Here is a 19,230-nt window from a genome sequence, read left to right as displayed (position 1 = left end):
GTCATATTTTCCCAGAGTGTTTAATGTTATGGTTTGCAGGACAGAATCAGGAGCCTTTCTAAAGTTGAGATAGATTATGTGTACTGCACTTCTTGATCACTCATATCTGTCACCCTGTCCTAGGGAAAAGAGATTATTTGACAGGATTTCTTCTTTTAAATTCTGCCTGAATGGGCCCAGGAACATGTTTCATGCAATTTTAGGTGAACAGTTTACTGTGTGTTTCTAAATAGAAAGATGCTCATAATCTTCTAGATTCATGCTCTTCAGGGGATCTTTTGTTAGGCTGTACTTTTACTTTTTGGTGTTATAAATTATGACTATGAATCCCTAACTCTAGTGATTTGAAATAATCAATTTCAGGGTTGTAGGCTATTTGTAAATAATTTTTTTAACTCTTGAAGTCCACATTTTATTTTGTTCATATTGTACATAATATGAATTTGTTTTTCTGTTTGGTTTTAGGTTAAGAGTTGTAACAGCAAGCATTGTAAAAACACAAAATCATGAGAGATCTCTCATTTAAATTGCATTTTGGCATGGGAAAGGGGAAAGTAGACCAGAATATGTATTTGGAAGATAAATTTATATAGGGAATGATTCCTCATTGTTTGATAGAATTGAAATTTTACTAATTCAATAATTAGTAAAAGTGTAGTGGTAGGGTGTTTTGCATCTATCAACTCTCCAACAGATAGATGGTAAACCACAACAGATGGAGACCCAGGATCTGTGAAAAATGCCTGGAGTAGTTTGCAGGTGATAATTAATAAAAGTAATATTTAGAGAAAGAGAAATCAAGGCTTTAAATTGATAGTGATATTCATTATGAGCCATAAGTTTCTTTCTTTGAAAATTTGCTCTATAGATTATGGATTTTAATTTTTTAAAAAAGAGCAAGTAAAATTACTCTTTTAGGTTTTGACTGTAAGATAATTCATTTGATAAAAATCTTTAGTACCACAACCCTGCTTGAATCCAGCCACCGTTATCACCAACCAGGAGGCAGTCCCCAGAGGTGGAGCAAATCATTTGAGAATTTTAAAGCCTTCCTAGTGCTATCTCAGAAACACAGACGTTACAAGAGATGGAAATATTATGCCTTTCTACTCATCCTCAAGGTTATTTGTATTTCTGTGCTAATGTGTTGTTCACTAAAGTTATAATTATCATCTTTTGGCTTAATAAAAATGCGACCTTGTTTTCAGCTAAATCCTATAATTTCTCTCCCTTTCTTCAAAACCAAGCAAACTGTTTTAGTTTGATCAGGTAGAACTAAGTTTAACAAAATGAAAGTAAATCTCAGAAATACCTCTAAAGCTAAGTGTGCTGGGTCAGTCCTTATCTCATCATAGATATGCAAAATTATGAGAATAGTAGGTAAAAGAAAAGTGTTTAAGTGAGTTCTTTCTTTTCTTTTCTTTTTTCTTTTTTTTTTTTTTTTTTGGGTGGATGAGAGATGTACTTCTGTAAAGTGGCAGAAGTGGGGGGGGAAAGGTTGGCTTTACCGGGGAATATGCAAGCAACTGTCTTATTCTTCTAATCTGTGTGAGAAAGAGATCAAGTTCCTGCCTTTTTTTCAGTTAGAGGAGGGAAGTGGGTAATTCTATTCACCATATTCTACCACCAGCCGTTGTCCCTCTTACGTGATGATTTGAAATCTGTTATCTCTGCTAGATGCATGTATGCAACTGTGTATTTTGTCTTTATTATTTTTATTGTGCTTTTCAAAGTTATTCATCTACATAATCAGTGCAAAAGTAGGAAAATAATAGGTGTAGCACAAGTCATGGTCAAAAGGAAGTACTAAACTAGAGGATCAGTTAATCAGTGAACTTCCTTTGCAGTTGATACAGGTTAGCTCAACAGATACTTCACCTGGCCCTCAAAGACCTTAAGGCAATGCCGCTAATTTGCAGGTAGAAGTATTATAGAAGTTACTGTCACTTTCAGGAATTTATGGCCCTGCCTAGCATGGATAGCCTCTTAGTGGGCCCACTGCTTTGACACAGGGTTGTTTCTTGTCTCAGAGCTGAGGGTGTTCACTGTTTCTTTTCTTGGTGATTGACAAAACCTTGAGGAAGCACAGTGGCTTGATTGTCCTTCATTATGACCAAATTCTGGAACACTTGAGCTAGTCTTTCCACCTATTCACTCTGTGTAATTCTGATTCTCTGTCCCAAGCATGCCTCCCCTTCTTGATCTTTGGATTCTCATCCTCATATTTCACAACCTGATTCTGTCACTATAGTCTCTTCCTTTTGGGGCCCTTACTCCTTGAAAGCTTAGAAAGCCAAAAAACAATACAAAACAGAAGAACAACAACAACAAAAAGCCCACAGTAACCGCTCTCATCTTAGCAGCTGTTTTTTTTTAGACTAATTATTTCAAAATACATTATAAATGCAGTAGAATAGATGCAATTATATTTTTCTTCAGTTTAGCCACGGATTTCAAATTCCTTCAGTCTTTTTAATAGTTTAATACTTGCATATATTATCCCTTTATTATTGGTTGTTTCCATACTTCAGTGTTTCCACACACAATGTTGAACATTGTGCATACTCTGCAATAAAAATTTTCATGCATATAGCTTTTTTATTATGCTGGATACTTTCCTTAAGGCAAATTCTCAATTGTGCATCAAAGTTTGTAGAAATCTTTATAATTTTGCTGGTGTTAAAATCCTTTCCCTTGTATTTAATAATGCCTAAACATTGTAAAAAATAAAATAGTACAAAGAGTTTATTACAGAAAAACAGTATTGCCATCTTCAGTTTCATTTTCAAGAAGTAATAATTCTTAACATTGTGTTTTAAGATATGTTTGTTTCCTCTATTTAACTAAATGATATATTTATACAGTGAACTTTTAATTTGTTATTTACTATTTTATATAATCAATGAATGGCTTGCTATCAAAAGTGAGGATTTTTTTTAATTGATATAATCCTCATCTGTCCTTTCAATATTGTCATTCCTCTAATTTTGTTAGTTAAGTTTTAAATAAATATATAAGCATCAGTTTCTTATTTCATCCACTTTAAACTATGCTTCATGGATTCCCACTACATAGAATAAGTGCATTAAGCACCCATCCCCATCACCACCTTTTTTCCTTCTTTGTTACCTCTCTCAAATTATGACAAATTTAACTATAATTTTACATTACCAAGCTGGCAATATTTTAATTTTAGCTTAGTAACATTAATTAAAATATCAGTTATATCCAAGCTTTGTCCACAAGTTTATTCCAATCATTGAAAAATAATTAGCAAATATTCAGTAAAATGTATATGAGTATATTTTCACTTTAAAATCACGTAATACTAGGATTACTTTCTCTACAGATCAATGTGACTTATTTTTTTACATGCATTCTCTTGCTGAAAAGCATGATGTAGTACATTCAGATCTATCCAAATGTACTACATATCTGTATATATCTATTCTATATATATCTAGAATATATAGATATATATATTCTAGATATATATAGAATAGATATATATCTATCTATATATTCTATATATATCTATATATTCTTTGTAGGTTGTCTGGTTAGTTCATTGTATCCTGTAGTTCATCTTTGCATATGCTTTTGTTGCTGAGAGCAAAATAATATTCTTATTGTCCTAATGATTTACACTTTTACTTCTTCTTCTATGTAATGGTGTAGTTCATCCCACTTAAAGTACGTCTACTATTTCTTTTCTGAAGATGATGCAGAAACATCATTTGAAATTTAAGGATAATCATGAAGCCAGATAGTCTTTTGGGAACATATAAAGAACTTCTAATTCCCTATTGCTGGAGGATAGTAAAAGATAAGAATTAGGACCAGATATAATTATAGAGGTGACATAGAATGTCATTAAGATGTGTCTACTTTCTATCTGCAAAAAGAGAGGAGAGGTAGGTGAATAGGAGACATGTCAAAATTGTATGTTTTTCTTGAAAACTAAGAGATAAAAGTGTTTTCCCCAATCATTGCTCAATTCTTAACTGGGTTCATTAATCCTGTAACTCTATACTATTTAATATATCTTATTATTTTAAACAGAAAAAAATCATGAAAAACTTAGGTTTGTAAAATAACTTAATTATTTGGGCTGTATTGCTCAGTTATATGGACCAAGCAGTCAATCACTAAGCCTTTTCCCTGCCAAACTGAAGTTTCTTGAATAGATCAACTTAACTGCTTTCTACCATTCTATTACCTTCAATGTAGGTGGTATACTCTGATGATTTCTTCCTGAATGACTTTCTAAAATATTAATGACAGCTGTTATATATTAATTAATTAATTCTACGATTGTATTTTGAGTAAATACAATGTCCAGATACTATGGTGAGTGTTTTATGTGTGTGACCTCATTAAGTCCATAAATCAGTATGAATTGGACCTGAACCTGGGAGATCAGAACTTAGAGAGCCTCTATTTAAATCAAAATTGTCTGACTCCTCATCTGCTGTGCTTAAACACAATTCATATTGTTTCTGAATCACAGCTATTTTGGAGTATCTGGCAAGACCACCAGGAAATTTTAACAAACAGAGCTATTAAGATAATTGTCTAAATGGGTTGAATCAATCAATCAGCTCACATATTTAAAGGCTGCTTATTTGGCTCTTTATTGTCTCTCTTTTTCTCTGGCTTCCTGTCTATGGCCATTTCATTGCTCTTTAGCACTTCCATTAGAGATTTGGCATGAAAAGAGAAAAAAGATAAAAACTAAATGAGGCTATTTGAATTTCCCAATAGGCTTAGCAATTTTTAAATATTCCTTCAGGGGAGTATGATGCAGTGTAGGTAAGCTCACCTACTCATCCAGAAGGTCATATACCATATTTAAGCATTATCGTTTTTGTCCATTGGAAATTAGGCATGTGTAAATCCACGTGAACTTATTTGAAAATACTGCAAAATCTGCCTTTTCGAAATGTTTGCAAGTTTCAGTGATACAGTAGGTTTATTGATTATCCAATTAATTTTGATTAGTGTATTTTATTTCATTATGTTTTAATTTCATTTTTTCATTAAATCGTTTTATTGAGAAGTCGTTCACACATCATAAAATCTGCCAATTTACATTGAGTCATTTCATATGATTTTTAGTAGCTATCCTGAGTGGGGCAACTATTAACATAAATCGATTTTAAAACAATCTTATCCCTACAATAAGATCTCATATGGCCATTTACTGTAAATATCCAGTAGCCCTAGGCACCCACTAATCTGCATTCTGTCTCTATAAATTTGCCTTTCCTGACTGTGTAATATAAATGGAATCATGCAATACATTGTCTCTTGTGTCTGGCTTCTTTAAATTAACAATATAGATTTACATTCATCCAAGATGTAGCCCATGACAGAAGCTTGTTCCTTTTCAATGCTAAATAGTATGCCATTTTATTAATATACCACATTGTGTACATCTGTTTACCAGTTGATAGATATTTAGATTGTTTAATTTGGGCTATTATGAATATTGATGCTGTGAATATTCACATATGTTTCTTTGTATGGGCATATGTTTTCATTTCTCTTGGATACATACCTATAAGTGGAATTTCTGGGTCATATATTAGTTTTATTTTTATCTTTTTGAGAAACTACCAAATTGTTTTCTAAAGTGACCTGTAATTTACATTTACACACTAACATAATTTATTTATCTGCTTGAGTTAAAATAATTATGTTAATATTATCTTGAAGTATAAATTTTTCTGCAGTGGTTTCTGAGAAAATTAAATATAATATATTGCTAATTATTTGAGAGAATATCAAATCTAATTTTATAGAACTAAGAGATGCATTTTATAAATAATGTATTATGTTTCTATAGAAAACTTGATAAAATTTTAATAATTAACTTTATTTGAAAGGAATATAAAACTAAAGGAGAAAGTTTACATATGTACTCAACCTACACCTGGAATATCTTTAAGGGAGTCTCTGTATTACATATGTGTGATGTTAAAAGACAACAGGCCCAAAAGAATTCATCTGTGCTAAGCCCTCATCACCAAACAGAGATGCAATACCTAATCTAGTTGCAGTTTCAGCTTCTCCCAGTAATGTAACCAGTCAGTCTGGAATTACCTGGTCAGCACTAGTGAGGTAATCCTCCTGAAAGACTCCTGCCATCCCCCAAAGGAAGGTGACTTTGCCTTAACAATCCACTCTTTGCTAATAACTTCCCTGTCCCACCTCCTTTGCCCTATAAAAGTCTTCCCTTTTGTACAGCTCCTCAGAGCTCTTTTTTTCTGCTAGATGGGATGCTGCCTAATTCATGAATGGTTGAATAAAGTCAATAAGATCTTTAAATTTTACTCTGTTCAATTTTGTTATTTAACAGTGCCATTAGAAACAGTAATAAGTAATATTCCAAGTGGAGTATTTCACTACTAAAAGACAGAAATTTAAAAAGTTTTTGATCTGCTAATGTCAAAGTAACTTGTGTAAGACTTAACATTTTACATAAAAAGATTACAAACTTTGCTGAGGGAAATCATGTTTGAAGACACTGGACAGAAACCCAAAACATCTGGAAACTGGAGGATGTATAGCATTTGAAAGACGCACTGGATAAGACTCATGTTTATATGAAGGCACTCTCTAGTCTCCTCTAGGGGGAAACAGCTATATTCTTTTTATAATAGATGCACTATAAATATAAAGACAGGTTGAAAGTTAAAGAGTAGAAAATGGCCTAACGTGCTAACTCTAAGCACAAGAAAGCCAATGTGGCAATACCAAAACCAAATAATGTAAATCTTAGGATACAGAGTATTAACATAGAAAAAATAATTATTTATAATAAAAGGGTAATTTCATCAAGAGAACATAATAAACAAAACTTTATGTACAGATTTAAAAAATCCACAGTCATAGGTAGGGAAATGAATACCCATCTCTCAGTTAATGATAAGCAGCAATAAAGTTTTAAAAATTAGTATAGCAAGATCCTTTTTTTTTTTTTTTAACCCCAACTCCCCATGGGTTTCGACAAAGTGTTGTTTTTTTTTTTTTTTAAATTTATTTATTTATTTATTTTTGGCTGTGTTGGGTCTTCGTTTCTGTGCGAGGGCTTTCTCTACCTGCATTAGCAGGCAGATTCTCAACCACTGCGCCACCAGGGAAGCCCTGCAAGATCCTTTTTGACCCACCTCCTAGACTAATGAAAATAAAAACAAAAATAAACAAATGGGACCTAATTAAACTTAAAAAGCTTTTGCATAGCAAAGGAAACTATAAACAAGATGAAAAGACAACCCTCAGAATGGGAAAAAATATTTGCAAACGAAGCAACGGACAAAGGATTAACAAACAGCTGATGCAGCTCAATATCAAAAGAACAAACAACCCAGTCAAAAAATGGGCTGAAGACCTGAATAGACATCTCTCCAAAGAAGACATACAGATGGCCAAGAGGCACGTGAAAGGATGCTCAATATCACTAATTATTAGAGAAATGCAATCAAAACTACAATGAGGTATCACCTCACACCAGTCAGAATGGCCATCATCAAAAAATCTACAAACAATAAATGTTGGAGAGGATGTGAAGAAAAGGGAACCCTCTTGCACTGTTGGTGGGAATGTAAATTGATACAGCCACTCTGGAGAACAGTATGGAGGTTCCTTAAAAAACTAAAAATAGAACAACCAAATGACCCAGCAGTCCCACTCCTGGGCATATACCCTGAGAATTCAAAAAGAATTCAAAAAGAAACCATAATTCAAAAAGACATATGTACCCCAATGTTCATTGCAGCACTATTTACAATAGCCAAGACATGGAAACAACCTAAATGTCCAATGACAGATGAATGGATAAAGAAGATGTGGTACATATATACAATGGAATATTACTCAGCCATAAAAAGGAATTAAATTGGGTCATTTGTAGAAATGTGGATGTACCTATAGTCTGTTATATAGAGTGAAGTAAGTCAGAAAGAGAAAAATAAATATCGTATATTAATGCATATATGTGGAATCTAGAAAAATGGTACAGATGAACCTATGTCCAGGGCAGGAATAGAGACACAGACGTAGAGAACAGACATGTGGACACAGCAGGGGGAAGGGGAGAGTGCGATGAATTGGAAGATTAGGATCAACATATATGCACTACCATGTGTGAAATAGATAGCTAGTGGGAACCTGCTATAAAGCACAGGAAGCTCAGCTCGGTGCTCTGTGATGACCTAGATGGGTGGGATGTGGGGGTAGGAGGGAGGTCCAAGAGGGAGGAGATATATGTACACATACAGCTGATTCATTTCATTGTACAGCAGAAACTAACACAACATTGTAAAGCAATTATACTCCAATTAAAAAAAATTAGTATGGATATAGATGACTTGAATAAGTCTATCAACCAACTTGATCTCATTGATGTTTCTAGAATACTCTATCAAACATCTGTGGAATACATGTTATTTTCAAGTTCACATAGCTAGACCATTAACTAAATCTTAAAAACTAAAAAAAAAAAACCAAAAAAGAACTAGGATCATGCTGAATATATTATTTGGACAAAAGTTAATTAAATTGAAGATAATCAAAAAAATTTACCCAAAAATACTACTAAATAATGAAAATTAATACAATACACCTTTAAATAAATCATGCATTTAAACAAAAATTAAAAGGGAAGTTAGAAAATATGTCAAACAGAATAATAATAAAACACCATGAAAAATTTCACACTTCAATGAACTGAAGTGGACTGTTGCATGCCATCTTTGCATCTCACTCCTACACTCCCTCATTAATCTTTATTTATGTGTAATTGAGAACAGTATCACTCATACAACTGGAACTGACACTTTCAGACAGTCTCTTATGGGGCGCAAATCATAAAATACTAGAAATAGATATTGGTCACCAGATCATTACCAGAAGTGGCTAGTAAAATGTAAGTCAAGAAGAATCAAATAAAGGGAGAGATATCCATGTTCATGGATAGGAAAACTCAATATTGTTGAATGTCAGTTCTTCGCAAATGAATCGATAGATTCAATGCAATCCCAATCAAGATCGCATCAAGTTATTTTGTGGATATCAGCAAATTGATTCTAAAGCTTAAAGACTTGCTGGACACAGGGTTGCCACAAATATTCCGTTGTAAAATTGGGAACCACAATAAAGCAAAGTGCAATAAAATTAGGTATGCCTGTACTTGGCTTCACAACTTGCTCTGAAGCTACAGTAATCAAGACAATGTAGTATTGGTATTGGCTAAGAATACATCAGTGGAACAGAATAGAGAGCCCAGAAATTGACCGAAATAAATATAATCAACTGATCTTTGACAGAGGAGGAAATGCAATGCAATGGAGCAAAAATATCTTCAAGACATGGTGCTGGAACAAATAGACATCCACATGCAAAAAATATGTATTTAAGCACAGGCCTTACACCCTTCACAAAAATTAACTCAAAATGGATCACTGACCTAAACATAAAACACAAAACTATAAAACTCCTAGAAGATAACATTGGAGAAGACCTAGGTGACTTTGGGTATGGTGAAGCCTTTTTAGATACAGCACCAAAAGTAAAAATCATGAAATAAATAAGCTAGACTTTATTAAAATTAAAAACTTCTGCTCATAAGATACAGTGTCAAGAGAATAGGAGGACAAACCACAGACTGGGAAAAAACATTTCCAAAGGACAAATCTGATAAAGGACTGTTTCCCAAAATACACAAAGAACTCAAAATACTCAACAATAAGAAAACAAACAACCCAATTAAAAAATGGGCCAAAAACCTTAACAGATACCTCACCAAAGATACACAGATGGCATATGAGATGTTCTACATTATATGTCATCAGAGAATGCAAATTAAAACAATAATGAGATACCACTATGTACCTGATAGAATGGCCAAAATCTGGAACACTGACAACACTAAATGCTGGTAAGGATATGATGCAATCAGAACTCTCACTCACTGCTGGTGGGAATGCAAAATGCTACAGATACTTTGGAAAACAGTTTGGTGTATTTTTTTTTAATACAAAACTAAACATACTCTTTATCATACGATCCAGCAATTGCACTACTTAATATTTACCCAAAGGAGTCGAAAACTTAAGTCCACAATGCACCTGCACACAGATGTTTATAGCAGGTTATTTATAACTGTCAAAACTTTGGAGCAACCAACATATGCTTTAGTAGGTAAACAGATAAATAAACTATGGTCTATCCAGACAATGGAATATTATTTAGTGCTGAAAAGAAAAGAGCTATTAAGCCATGAAGACATGGAGAAACCTTAAATGCACATTATAAAGTGAAAAGTCTACATTATATATAATTTCAACTATATGACATTCTGGAGAAGGTATGGAGACAATAAAAGATCATTGGTTTCCAGGGGTGGGGGCAGAGAGAGATGACTAGGCAGAGCACAGAGGGTTTTTTTTTTTTTAATATTTTTTTTATACAGCAGGTTCTTATTAGTTATCTACTTTATACATATTAGTGTATATATGTCAATCCCAATCTCCCAATTCATCCCACCAACACCCCCACCCTCCCCCCGCTTTCTCCCCTTGGTGTCCATACATTTGTTCTGTACATCTGTGTCTCTATTTCTGCCTTGCAAACCAGTTCATCTGTAACATTTTTCTAGATTCCACATATATGCGTTAATATACGATATTTGTTTTCCTCTTTCTGACTTACTCCACTCTGTATGACAGTCTCTAGGTCCATCCACATCTCTACAAATGACCCAATTTTGTTCCTTTTTATGACTGAGTAATATTCCATTGTATATATGTGCCACACCTTCTTTACCCATTCATCTGTTGATGGGCATTTAGGTTGCTTCCATGACCTGGCTATTGTAAATAGTGCTGCAATGAACATTGGGGTGCATGTGTCTTTTTGAATTATGGTTTTCTCACAGTATATGCCCAGGAGTGGGACTGCTGGGTCATATGGTAATTCTGTTTTTAGTTTTTTAAGGAACCTCCATACTGCTCTCCATAGTGGCTGTATCAATTTACATTTCCACCAACAGTGTAAGAGGGTTCCCTTTTCTCCTCACCCTCTCCAGCATTTGTTGCTTGTAGATTTTCTGATGTTGCCCATTCAGACTGGTGTGAGGTGATACCTCATTGTAGTTTTGATTTGCATTTCTCTAATAATCAGTGATGTTGAGCATCTTTTCATGTACCTCTTTGCCATCTGTATGTCTTCTTTGGAGAATTGTCTATTTAGGTATTCTGGCCATTTTTGGATTGGGTTGTTTGTTTTTTTAATATTGAGCTGCATGAGCTGTTTATATATTTTGGAGGTTAATCCCTTGTCTGTGGATTCGTTTGCAAATATTTTCTTCCATTCTGAGGGTTGTCTTTTTGTCTTGTTTATAGTTTCCTTTGCTGTGCAAAAGCTTTTAAGTTTCATTAGGTCCCAGCACAGAGGGTTTTAAAGGCAGTGAAAATACTCTGTATGATATTACAATAATGTATATATATCATTATACTTTTGTCGAAACCCATAGAATGTACACCACCAAGAATGAGCCCTAAGGTAAACTGTGGACTTTGTATGATTATGATGTGTCAATGAAGGTTCATTCTTGGAAAAAAATGTACCATTCTGGTGAGTGATGTTGATAATGTGTGAGGACAGGTGTACCTGGGAAATCTCTCCACCCCCTTAATTTTGATGTGAATCTAAAACTGCTCTAAAAATAAAGTCTCTATAGAAGAAATGTGAAGTGGTGCTTTTCACATATTGGAAAATAAAGGTTGCCTTTTTGCTTCCTTTTTTTGGAAAATGTGGTTTAAATACTTTTATTTTAAGAAGGTAAAAAAATTTTTCTTTTTTTGACCCATGAAATATTTAGAGTCATGTTCCTTCTTTTGACTTATGAGGTCACATGTCAGCTTTCTCTCATTCATGGTCACCCCCACCTTTGCATCCTCAAACACTTGCTTCGTAAGGCATGGAGTATTTCTATCAGCTGCTTCCCTATTGATATCTACTGTTTATAAAGTCAACATCCTAGAAACACTAATTTAAAGCAGCTGTATAAAATACGTATAGGGCTTCCCTGATGGCACAGTGGTTAGCAGTCCACCTGCCAATGCAGGGGACACGGGTTCGATCCCTGGTCCAGGAGGATCCTACATGCCGCAGGGCAACTAAGCCCGTGTGCCACAGCTGCTGAGCCTACGCTCTGGAGCCCAAGAGCCATGACTACAGAGCTTACATGCCTGGAGCCCGTGCTCCGCAATGGGAGAGGCCACACCGCAGTGAGAGGCCTGCATGCTGCAACGAGGATTGGCCCCTGCTCGCCGCAGCTGGAGAGAGCCCGCTCGCAGCAGCAAAGACCCAATGCAGCCAAAAATTAATTAATTAATTAATTTAAGTTTTTTTTAAAAAAGAAAAAATTCCTTTAAAAAAATGTTTAAAAATATATAAATAAAATACATATAAACCATGCTTAATTGAAGTACTTTTCTTTCTGAACAAATGATGCCTGTTTTCCCCTCCCCCCCAAAAAAGTTTTATAACAATATGCATTTCACTTAAAAACGCGGCTAGCTATTTCAACAATGTCTGCACAGTATTGGTTTCCGTGGGCCAATTATTTAGTTTTTGGCTGTAGTTTCCAAAGATATGTCTGTTTCAGCTGGTGATAATCACATAAATGTGTCACTTTTTTTCAGATACTCATCAGTATCAAGAGAATATAGCCTATATCTAGTTGTTATTTCTCATTTTTCTAACACTTTTATGTACACTGACTTGCATGTATTACAGTGAATCATATAACTTTGAGCTACTCTTACAGCTCCTAAAGGCACTAATCAATAATTCCACATTGGTGGGAGAAAATTCTTGCACCCGTTCATCATCCATCAGACTTACCACTGAATTAAATGAAGAACATGCAGACGTTTCTTGTCCAAAAATCTGGAAAATATTTAAATTTATTTTCAAAGGGAAATTTCTGTCTTGAGATTACAGGGTTGGGCAGTTAATCCCCTGTCCAAAAGTAAATGTGTGCAAGTAGATCAAATTGATGGATTATACTGAGTTTTCACATAGTTCCAGAGACATATAATATGTCCTCAATGTTATTCACACTTTTTAATATAATTTGTTGCTATGAAAATAGAAGTCATAAATAACTGCCACTTTTTTGCACAATATAGTCATAATAGTTATCTTGCAGTTAGAGTAATATAGCAATCTTACTCTCCCAGTACACAGTCTCTCAGGAAATTGTGCTGTCTCCATTTCCTCGCTGAGTGCTATATGTAACTGCTCATTTCAACTCTATAGACCTTAAAGGGTTGGATTGGTTGAGATATATCATATATCCAACCAATATTTATTATCCAGTATGATGGTAAGCTCTGGGTATCAGAAATATTTAAGTACAAATACCCATTATTCATTTACAAGTTACGTGGACTTGATCAAGTTAAAACAACTTTCTAAACCTCAGTTCCTTGTCTAAGAATGAATATAATGATTTCAAGAATTTTGTGGGAATTGTGTGAGGTATAATATGTGAATTGGCACAGCATTAGCAAAACGTTGCTGAGTGATAACTATTATTGTCGTGGACTAGACACTTGGCAGGTATTGGGAATGCACATTTATCATCAGTGCCACCAAGGAATACACAGATGGAGGTGGGAGGACATGTGTACAAATTACAGTATACTGTGCTTTATTACTCCAAAATAAGATTGCACTTGTGAGTTAACTGCACTAACCAGCTCATCTTTGATTTCTCATATTTTTATTGTTAGGAATATTTAAAAAAGAGAGAATTAAAATTAAATGGAAACACATTCTTCACACACATAATTAACTTTTTTTTTTTTTTTACATTTCCTTTCTGTCGTTTTGCAAAAAATTAAAATGCCTTTTAAACATCATTTCAGATCAATTATGTTTTTCTTACCCCTTGTGGCAACCATTACTGTGAAAATGGTGAAGACCTTTTTAAATCATTTATATACAATTTTTGCTCCTCTTTTACTTTTAAAACATACTGATGTTAAAAATTGATACTAATACAACTTATCTTTTTAAAAATTCAACAATTGTTTCTGAGATATGATCCTGGTATATTTATATTTGTGTCTAGAAAAATCTATATATAATAATCTATTTTTCTATATACATATTTTTCTATATACCTAGATTTTTGACACTGCAAGGTAATCAAAGGGTGTTCATACTATATAATCTTTAGTTTCTTATTGATGGATAGAATATTGCAATCTTTTCTTTTTTTCTTCCAGTTTTATTGAGATATAATTGACATACAACACTATATAAGTTTAAGGTGTACACTATAGGTATTTAACATACATACATCATGAAATGATCACCACAGTAAGTTTAATGAACATCTATCATCTCATAGAGATATGAAATTAAAGAAATAGAAAAGAAATATTTCTTCCTTGTGATGAGAACTCTTAGGATTTACTCTCTTAACAACTTCTGTATATTACACACAGCAGTGTTAATTACATTTATCATGTTGTACACTACGTCCCTAGTACTTATTTCTCTTATAATTTTAAGTTTGTGCTTTTGATTACCATCATCCAGTTCCCTCTCCCCCACAGCCCCTGCCTCTGGTAACCACAAATCTGATCTCTTTTTTCTATGAATTTGTTGTTTGTTTGTTTGTTTGTTTTTGAAGTATAATTGACCTACAACACTGTGTTAGTTCCTGGTACAGAACATAGTGATTTGATATTTCTATATATTTCAATATGATCACCATGATAAGTCTAGTTGTTTTCTGTCAACATACAAAGATATTACATAATTATTGACTATATTCCCCACACTATACATTTTATACCTGTAACTCATTTATTTTGTAACTGAAAGTTTATACCTATTATTCTCCCTCACCTTTTTCTCTCCGCCCCCCCCAGCTCCTCCCCTCTGGCAACCACCTGTTTGTTTTCTGTATATATGACTCTGTTTACTTAGGTTTGTTCATTTGCTTTGTTTTTTTAATTTCCACATATAAGGGAAATCATATACTATTTGTCTTTCTCTGTCTGACTTTTTTTCACTTAGCATGATACCCTCTAGGTCTATCCATGTTGTCACATATGGCAAGATTTCATTTTTGATGGCAGAGTAATACTCCATTGCATATATATATCACACATCTTCTTTATCCTTCATCTATCAATGGACACTTAGGTTGCTTCCATGTCTTGGCTATTGTAAACAAGGCTGCCATGAACATAGGGGTGTATATATCTTTTCTAATTAGTGTTTTGAGTTTCTGTGGGTAAATACCCAGGAATGTAATTTCTGGATCATATGTTAGTTCTATTTTTAAATGTTTTGAGGAGTCTCCATACTATTTTCCACAGTGACTGCACCTATTTACATTCCTTCCAACAGTGCATAAAGGTTCACTTTTCTCCACATCCTTGCCAACATTTGCTATTTGTTGTCTTTTTGGTAATAGCTCTTCTGACAGGTGTGAGGTAATATCTCATTGCGGTTTTGATTTGCATTTCCCTGATGATTAGTGATGCTGAGCATCTTTTCATGAGTCTGTTGGCCATCTGTATGTCTTCTTTGGAAAAGATATCTATTCAGATCCTCTGCCCATTTTTTAGTCAGGTTGTTTATTTTTTGATGTTGAGTTGTATATGAGTTCTTTGTATATTTGGATATTAACCCCTTATCCAAAATATAGTTTGCAAATATCTTCTCCCATTCAGTAGGTGGCCTCTGTGCAAAAGATTTTTTAGTTTCATATTGTACCATTTGTTTATTTTCACTTTTGTTTCCCTTGCCTGAGGAGACATATCCAAAAAAAGAAAAGAAAGAAATTCATAAAACCAGTGTCAGAGAGAGGACTGCTTACACTTTCTTCTAGAAATTATATGGTTTTAGGTTTTACAGTTACATATTTAATCCATTTTGAATTTATTTTTGTGCATGGTGTGAGAGAGGAGTCCAGTTTAATTCTTTTGCATGTAGCTGTCCAGTTTTCCCAACACCATTTATTGAAGAGGCTGTCTTTTTCCCATTGTATATTCTTCCCTCCTTTTTCATAGATTAATTGCCCATAAAAGGGTGAGTTCATTTCTGGGCTCTATATTCTGTTCTATTGATCTACATGTTGGTTTTTGTGCCAGTACCATACTGTTTTGATTACCATAGCTTTGTAGTATAATTAAAAATCAGAGATTGTGATATCTTCAGCTTTGTTCTTCTTTCTTAAGATTGTTTTGGCTATTCAGGGCCTTTCGTGTTTCCATAAAAATGTTAGAATTATTTTTTTCTAATTTTGTGAAAAACACATTGAATCTGTTGATTGTCTTGGGTAGCATGGTCATTTTAACAATATTAATTATTCTGATCCATGAACACAGTATATCTTTTCATCTGTTTGTGTTGTCTTCAATTTCTTTCATCATCGTCTTACAGTTTTCTAAGTACAGTTCTTTTACCTCCCTAGGTTTATTCCTCAGTATTTAATTCTTTTTGATGCAATTGTCAATGGAATTGTTTTCTTCATTTCTCTTTCTGATAGTTATTAGTGTATAGAAATGCAACAGATTTCTGTATATTAATTTGTATCCTTAAAATTTATCAAATTCATTGATTAGCTATAGTAGAGTTTTGGTGGAGTCCTTAGCATTTTCTGTGTATAGTTTCATGTCGTCTGCAAACTGTGACAGTTTTACTTCTTCCTTCTCAATCTGGACTCCTTTCATTTCTTTTTCTTGTCTGATTATTCTGGCTAGGACTTCTAATACTATGTTGAATAAAAGTGGCGGGGGTGGGAATCTTTGTTTTGTTCCTGATCATAGAGGAAATGCTTTCAGCTTTTCACCATTGAGTATGATATTAGCTGCAGGTTTTTAATATATGACTTTTATTATGTTGAAGCATGTTTTCTCTGTATTCACTTTTTTGAGTTTTTATCATAAGTGGATGTTGAATTTTGTTAAAAGCTTTTTCTGCATTTATTGAGATGATCATATGATTTTTTTCTTCAATTTGTTAATGTGGTATATCACATTAATTAATTTGTGGATATTGAAGCATTTTTGTATCTCTGGGATAATCCCACTTTATCATGGTATATGATCCTTTTAATATATTGTTAAATTCTGTTTGCTAATATTTTGTTGAGGATTTTGCATTTATGTTCATCAGTTATTTGGCCTTTTATTTTCTTTTTTTGTGATTTTTTTTCTGGTTTTGGTATCAGGGTTATGCTTGCCTCATAGAATGAGTTCAGAAGCATTCTTTCCACTGCAATTTTTTTGGAATAGTTTGAGAAGGATAGGTGTTAACTCTTCTCTAAATGTTTGGTAGAATTCACCTGTGAAGCTGTCTGGTCCTGTACATTTTTTGTTTGGATTTTTTTTTTTTTTTTAATTACTGATTCAATTTCATTACCACTTGTTGGTCTGTACTTATTTTCTATTTCTTCCTGTCTCAGTCTTGGGATATTGTTCATTTCTAGGAATTTGTTTATTTCTTCTAGGCTATTTTATTGGTGTATAATTGGTCTTAGTAATCTCTTATGATCCTTTATATTTTTGTGGTGTTGGTTGTAACTCTCCTTTTTCATCTCTCATTTTATTGATCTGGGCCCTGTCTCTTTTTGCTGTTGAATCTGGCTAAAGGTTTATCAATTTTGTTTATCTTTTCAAAGAACCAGCTATTAGTTTCAATGATCTTTTTTTATTGCTTTTTTAGTCTTTATTTCATTTATGAAATGTTTTCTATTTTTTTGATATTACAAAGAAAAGCTATGATGAGTTGAACATGTTCATAACCTGTTTCTCTATGATCATGTGTTATTACTCACTCCTTGGTTACCTGAAATTTTAATTTCATTATATACTGACAACTTTTGTTTCAAAGCAAGTGTAACATTTAACTTACCAACCAGCAATGTATGAAAGTTTCTAATTCTTCTCTACTCTAGGAATGAATACAGATTTTAATATGTTTTCAAACTTATTTGGCTAAAAATAGGAAATTCTTACATATGTTCATTAGCCTCTTGGTTTTTCTTGGCAAATTGCTCATTTTTTATTAATGATTTATTGTTTTCTCCTATTTGATATGTGGAACTTTTCAAAATATATTCTGAATACTAATACATTGTCTGATATATGAATTACAAATATTTTCTCTCAGACTTCTGCTTCAGTTTTTGCTTGCATGAAGGTATTTTAATATGAGGTCTCTAACTTTGGATAGTTAAAAAGATTAATATTTTTCTTTATGGACTGCATATTTAAATTCTAATTTTAGCAAGCTAATCTACTGAGAGAAAATATAAGCATATTCAAGTGTTTAGTTGCTTTTTTGGTTAGTTTTTACTTTGGTTTGTTCTAACTTATGCTGTAACTTTTTTCTTCTTTTTTTTTTAATTGAGGCATAGTTGATTTGCAGTATTTACTAGTTTCAGGTTAACAACATAGTGATTAAATATTCTTTATATATTATATTCCACTTAAAGTTATAATAAAATACTGGCTATATTTCCTATGCTGTACAGTATATACTTGTAGCTTATTTATTTTACACATAGTATTTTGTACCTCTTAATTCCCTACCTCTACTTTGTCCCTCCCCTTCCCTCTCCCCACTGGCAACTACTAGCTTGTTCTCTGTATCTGTGAGTGTTTCTGTTTTGTTATATTTGCATTTTCACTTTCTTAATGGTGCATGTTTATGAACAAAAGTTCTTCATCTTAATATCCTTCAGTCTATTTTTTTCCCTTTAAAGTAAGTGGTTTTGGTATATTATGGAGATACATACGCACTCAGATTCATAATATATTTGCTATGTTGTCTTTTAAAAAATATTGCTATGCCTTACCTTACTTTTCATGTATAGATTTTCAGTACATCTGGAGTTGAATTTCTTATACAAATGAGGAAGGGAAAATGATAATTTTTTTATTCATTTTGCCAGCAATTTGACATAGCATTATCCATTAAGAAGACCATCCTTTTCCCATGGCCCTGCAGTGTCATCTTTGTTATAGGTCAGTTGAAAAAACATATTTGGTTCTCTTACTGAATTCTGTTCTGTTCTGTTTGTTAATATACATAGCCTTCTGTCAAACTCATACCACCTTTATTATAATTTCTTTACAACAGCTCTTAATTTGTAGTTGTATAAATCTTACAGGTTTTTTTTTTCTTCTTCTT

Source organism: Balaenoptera borealis, assembly GCF_965194805.1.
Source record: "Balaenoptera borealis genome assembly, chromosome: 18".
In the NCBI taxonomy this organism is placed as follows: Eukaryota; Metazoa; Chordata; class Mammalia; order Artiodactyla; family Balaenopteridae; genus Balaenoptera; species Balaenoptera borealis.
Note: the sequence above shows the minus strand (reverse complement) of the source record.